The sequence below is a fragment of the Vespa velutina genome, chromosome 15 (genome assembly GCF_912470025.1).
Source record: "Vespa velutina chromosome 15, iVesVel2.1, whole genome shotgun sequence".
In the NCBI taxonomy this organism is placed as follows: Eukaryota; Metazoa; Arthropoda; class Insecta; order Hymenoptera; family Vespidae; genus Vespa; species Vespa velutina.
Genome location: NC_062202.1, coordinates 4,310,842 through 4,317,710, shown reverse-complemented (window position 1 = coordinate 4,317,710; position 6,869 = coordinate 4,310,842).

The window sequence follows — 6,869 nt, the reverse complement described above, 5'->3', positions numbered from 1 at the left end:
TTCTTAAACGTTCCTCTCTCGAGCACGTCTTACGTTTTGCAGCCGGAGTCGTAATACGCACGCTTACGACTTTGCGTCTCTTTGCCTTCGTTCCTCGCATAAGACTCCGACCCCTGCGATCTTTTATACGACCTTTCCTTTATCCCTTCTTCTTTTTCTGTTTTCTTTTTTGTTATTTGGTTTCTTTCTTTCTTTCTTTCTTTCTTTCTTTTCTTGCTTTCTTTCTTTCTCTTTTTTCTTTTTTCCTTTTTTTTTTCTTTTTTCTTTTCTCTTTTTTTTCCTTTCTTTTTTTTTTTTTTTTTTTTTTTTTTGCGGTCTTTCTCTTTTTCGTCGTTCTTGTGACGAATATTGACAGGAACGACAGGGCGTTCGAGAAAAGAATCGTTTCGAACGATTAGATTTTTTTTGCCTCATTTCGAAGAAATGTAGGATAGTTTATTGGTTGCTATTTATGATTTATGTATATGTCTTATCTGTTAAGACGTGACGGTTAAATTTTGTCGAGTTAAATTGAAATTTGAAAAATTTCTTAAGGTCGTATCTTTACTGTTTACTTATTGCAAAGATAAAACACACAGCATTTCTTTTCCCTTATTTATAAAAAAAATATCGTTCGGAACGATTAGGTTTTTTTTTCATTTTCAAGAAATGTTAGAATAACTTTTAAATATATAGATCGATATTACTTAAGATTTATATACATACATGATTTATCTGTAAAGATTTGTACGATTTAGATTTATTCAAGTTAAATTGAGATTTCAAAATCTCTAAGCTCGTATCTATACTGCTTACTTATTACTCCTTTCTCTCTATTTCATCTTTTTTTTCTTAAGATGAATTCTGAATAAGAATGAGGACGTTTGAGAAAAGAATCGTTCGGAATCGTTTAGTTTCATTTTTATTTAGAAAAAAAAAAAAAAAAAAAAAAAAAAAAAAAAAAAATAGGATAACTCCTAGGTATGTAAATGGATAATATTTAAGATTTATGTATATGTCTTATCTGTGAAGACATAACGGTTAGGTTTTGTCAAGTTAAATTGAGATTTCAAAATCTCTTATGTCGTATCTTTACTGTTTACTTATTGCAAAGGTAAAACGTACAGTATTCCTACTCTCTTCCCTCTAACCCTTTTTCTTCTGTTCTTTTTTTTTCTTTCTTTTTCTTTTTTTTTCTTCTTTTTTTTTTTTTTTGTTCATTGCGTTAGAAACTAGTAAGAATGAGGACGAGAAAAAGAATCGTTCGGAATGGTTAGCTTCATTTTTACTTTCAAAAAATGTATGTATAGTTTCTGTATATGTTAAATGGTTAATATTTAAAATTTATGTATATGTTTGTATTGGTACAAATATAAAAGCATAAAAGTTTAAATAAGATTTTGTCAAGTTAAATTACGATTTTTAAAGATCATCTCATAGATCATATATTTCATTCATTAGTCACGATATTCATGGTATTTCATTCATTGGATCATATATATATATATATTTATTTATTTGTCGCAAGAATAAAGGAAAAATGATTTCTAGTCTTGAATTCTTAATGGAAAAACAATTCGTAAACAAAGCTCGAGTCTATCCACGAGGACTTAAATAGTTGTAATTATACTTAAAGTATTTGTCCTTTAAGGTATTCGTCCTTTCGTAATGTTTTTCATCGGCTCGTTTTCGTAGTTGGATATCAATGAAGGGAAATTCTTACCAGAGGAATTAAACGGATCTAAGGAAATCGATAGAGCGCCTGGGGGGTCAGCTCGCAGGACACTAACTTTTAACATAGAACGTAACCTTCACCGTACAAATGTAAACGGCCGTTACTCTCTGACCTCGTCGTATCTCCTGTTTCCCTAAGTTGACACTGCCACCTATATACATAATACACGCATGCGCGCGCATACACACACACACACACAAATACATATATATATATATATATATATGTATATCGTATAGATAGTATCCGAGAATAGGATAAAAGCTGACTTTCTGTAGGTACATAGACCGTTTTATGGATTCGCTCGAACGTCGTGGAGTCATAAAGGATAACGTCGCGCTAGGAACGCATTACTTTTATGTACACGTATATCATGCATCTAATTGTAGGCAAAGTCTCTAAGAGTATTATGTTAATTATTAGCATCACGATAATACCTACGGACGAAGCGCGAGCGCCACGAAAGCAAGTCTTCAAGTAGGGGTTTTCGTTAGTGGCGAAAGGCAGAAACGATTAGCTAAGTATGCGAATCATCTTATCGACCTTTTTGACGATCGTACGTTTTTTCTTCTTCCTTCTTTCTTCCTTCTTCCTCTTTTTCTTCTTCTTCCTCCTCCTATTTATTCCCACCAATCTCCACTATCGTCCACCCTTTTTCCCGTATAGTTCATTCCATACGATGATAAAATTGCGAATGTACATATCTCTCGTCAAAATCATATAACTATCATTGTTCATTCACGTGTATTTTAGAAAGTTTAACTCGTTTGACCATTGGGAAATTATACGATGATCTTTCTGATTAGAACGTAACAGGATAGATTATAAATCGAACATATGTATAGGTTTACGTTTGTTTGCACAATTATTTAATATCGAATTCATTTTATTCCATAATAAAATGTATTTTAATATTGAATACATTTTATTCCTTCCCCTCCCCAAACCAATAAAATTTATCCAATATCGGATAGATTTTATTTTCTTAATAAAACGAGAATGAATTTAATTTAAATAATACAAAATTTGATACGGTCGTGAATATGATCCAATATACATGCACAGATAGATATAAGAAAATATATTTATGTACCTTAATCTAATATTAATTCAGGTAATATATTTTATGAAATTTCTTTTACGTCATTACATATAATTACATATCATCGATAGTCCGACATAATAAGGACGATCGCGAAAGAGGACCATGACGGATATGAGGAGGAAGGGACGAACGGTTGCCGTTCGGCTATGCATAAGCGTGCATTACCAAACATTACGATTATTTTATGGCACTATACGCGCGAGTCATAAAATTCACGTGCCATTTTAACAACTGGCTTCCTGCTGGTGTGGGTCCATACGAACGGTCAATCGTGGTTTAAAAAGAGACGCGCCTACGAATGAACGAATGAACGAACGAAGATACGCACAAAAGTGAATAATTTTTAATTGATAAATAAATTATGTGGATAGACAACGATGATTGAAATTCTCGATTGACATTCATTATTAGCATGTATGACTGATAACATATGATAGTCATACATTTATTAATCGTTCCTTCGATCGAACAACATTGCATTCTATTTTATTTTCCTTTTCTTTTCTTTTTATTTATTTATTTATTTAATTTTTTGTTTAATTTTACTTTTTTTCCTTCAAAAAACGTAAAATCATCTTTGCCGTAGTTTCTTTGGAATTCACAAGAAATGTCGTACCAGACATAATGTCGGACCAGATATAATTTTCATGACACGGAATTGATAGCGGTATACAGAATATATAATTTAACAGTAAAGTGTATATTTTTCATTATAATTTTTTTCAAACGAAAATGAAATATTGTGAATTCAATTTAACTCAAATCAATATAAAGAATATTAATATTTTCCAAATTATATAGAAATATGGCAGAATCGTATAATGAACTTTTATGAATGATTTAATTAACATATAAGACTGTTATAGTATAATTAATGGAATAAAACTGTTGTCACTTTTGCAATCAACATCATAAATATGCTTGTAACTTTTTAGACGACAAAATATGTATATTGAACAATTTTATATTTTACATATATATATATATATATATATATATATATATATTATATATTACATACAAACAAGACGTTTTATTCTGATGTAACTAAGAAACTATAGAAATTATATAATACTACTTATTTCTTTTCTAATCGTTAGAATAGAAAAGTTCACGCTTGATTCGTCGACGATAACATCTGCGGATATGCATATACGTATACGTTTATATACATATATATATATATATTCATACGTATATACGTGTATCTATGTGTATACTGTAAAGCATCGCACGTAATTGTTAAACGAAGGACGATTTATCGCTACAACAACGCCCGCAAGAAAAATGTTCGGGGCCAAGCTTGCGACCGACGTATTACGTAACGAGACTCGCGTCTATCTTATAGCACGACGAAAGTGTCTTGTTGCGATTAACGAGCGGCTTCCTTGCGACGATGGAAAAAAAAAAATCAAAAGAAAAGATGAGAGAAAAAAGAAAAAGAAAAAAGAGATAATAAAGAACGAAAGGAAGAAAGAAAGAAAGAAAAAAATCAAAAAGAAAAAAAAGAAGAAGAAGAAAAAGAGGAAAAAAAAGGATCGAGAAAAGACGATGCCGCGAGTTAGAGCTAAAGATGCCTCACTTTAATAGCGAACATGACTTCTGAACGATGACGTTCAACGCGGAAGTTTGCTGGCCTTTCCCAACCGACTTCTTCTTTTCTCTCCTCACAGTTGGATGGCGTTTGTAATATAATATAAAACATGGACTAAAGAGAATCGTGCGTTCGTTTCTTTTTCTTTTCCTCTTTTTTTTTCTTTCGTTCTTTTTTCTTTTTTCCTTTTTATTCCTTTTACGTATCTTTTTGGAGTCTCGACGAATGTGATCCTTTCGTTCGATCGTAGAACATATCTAACGATAGGATGTTGTAATAAAATAGTTGTAATATATATTTCGTTTATTATTTAATAATTTATAATTCACACACACACACACACACACACGAGAGAGAGAGAGAGCGCGCGCGCGCGCGAGTATTTGCGTAGTGCGTATTGCTCGTAATGGATTTTACGTTCATAACGTAGATATCATTAATTTGAACTTTAAATTTAAAACTTTCTGAGAGATTGAAACGTATGAAATGATGGTTAAAAATGACAAGTTATATTTTACAAACATGAGGGTATGATAAGCTATGATATTTATTAACCAACAACCATGGAAATCTCGTAAAGTGACGTCGAGTTATTTCTTGGTAGAAACGATATCCCACAATTATTCCGCGTTGGTTTACCATACAATGCTTACTTAAAGTCAGAGATTCCGTCTTCTGATTTCGCAGTGGCTACCAGCGCAAAATGACTTAATCGCGAGAGACTTCTGGCCTGTAGACATTTTTCTGCTTTTTTTTCCTTCTCTTTTTTCTTGTCTCTTTCTTCTTTTTTTTTTTCTTTTTCTTTTTTTATCTCTTATACTTTTACTCGTTTCTTGAAATAGTATGAACAATATTTAGCTTTGAGAATAATTTATACTCGTAAATTATTTGAAATTGTTTGAAAATTCTCAGTTGCAGTTCGCTCAATGGCGATTTCTCGAAATTCTTGAACGGCGATGTTCATTGAATAAACATAGAAAAACTTGGTTGAATGATAAACGTTAAAAGAGAACGTAGCACGAGCTAAACACGTCGAATTTTTCTACCTTTTCTTCCGTTTCATATATATTCGTAATTTTTCGAAAGTCAACAAGATTTAAAAAATGTTTTCATTACAATTGATTACTAATTGTCAGTTTTCTGAAATCATTAAAATGTCTTTAACTGCAAACGCACACATACAAGCACGTATACGGGCAACGTATACACGCACATATATATATATATATATATATATAATATATACACGCACATATACAGAGAAATGCTTTGTTATAAATGTTAGAGGGGAATAAAGCACGAGCTACACAGGTGTACAATGCTCGTGAGAGTAAGATGGAAACGGAGTAGACGAAGAAGAAGAAGACGAAGGAAGAAGAAAGAAGAATGAGTCAGAAAGAAAGAAAGAAATAAAGAAAGGAAAGAATGAAAGAAAGAAGTAGGCAGTGTATGGTAGACTACTTAAAATGCATTGGCAATAAGCCACGTCGCGTTACGCGTTGCCGTTCGTGATACCGCGACTTGTCTATGGCTCGAGCCACTCTCCATCGAGTCATAAGGTTTAAAGTCGTCTCGTCTAGTCGTATAAAGGCGGTGCTGCGTCCGCGGCATTTACAGAGAGGAGATGTTCGAAAATGTTTTCTTCTCCTCCTCCTCCTCCTCCTCCTCCTCCTCCTCCTCCTCCTCCTCCTCCACCTCCATCTCCACCTTCACCACCATCTCTTCCTCCTTCTTCTCTTTCTTCTTCTTCGTCTTTTTCTGAAGAAAGAAATGTAAAAGAAAGAGAATCCCTTCAAGCGATTATAATCGTTTTACTCGACAACAACAACAATAACAACAACAACAACAACAACAACAACAACAACAACAAAAATAATAATAATAATAATAATAATGATAAAAAGAATAATTTAAATGAAAAAATTAATACATTTTGGTTTTTGTTGTTTTTCTTTTTTCTTTTCTTCTTTGTTTGTTTTGTCCTTTTTCTCTAGTCTCTTCGTGGAATATAAGATAATTCTTTCAAATAGGTATTCGTAAATGAGTGGTATAGTTTGGAAAGGAACGTAATTGGAATGTAAGATATCTTCTAGCCATTAGAAACGTAATCATTAACCGAAGTAGATAAATCACCGTAGTCGAGTAAAGGACTCCGGTCTTAGGAAAGGATGCCTTGAAGCACAAAGCTTCCGCGAACTCCGGTCAGTGGTCAAATGACCGGAGGAGGTCGACCAAGAGGAACAATTTCGCCTCTAACGTGTGAAATTACCCCGGGCTATTTCCACGCGTTTCTTATGTCCGTTTCTTCGACGTCGTGTCGACTGTTTGAATGTTAGAGAGTCGCTAAAGTCTCTCTTTCTCTTTCTCTTTCTCTCTCCCTCTCTCTCTCTCTCTCTCTCTCTCTCTCTCTCTCTCTCTTAACATCCGTATATAGCTTCGACGATCCTTCTTTTAAA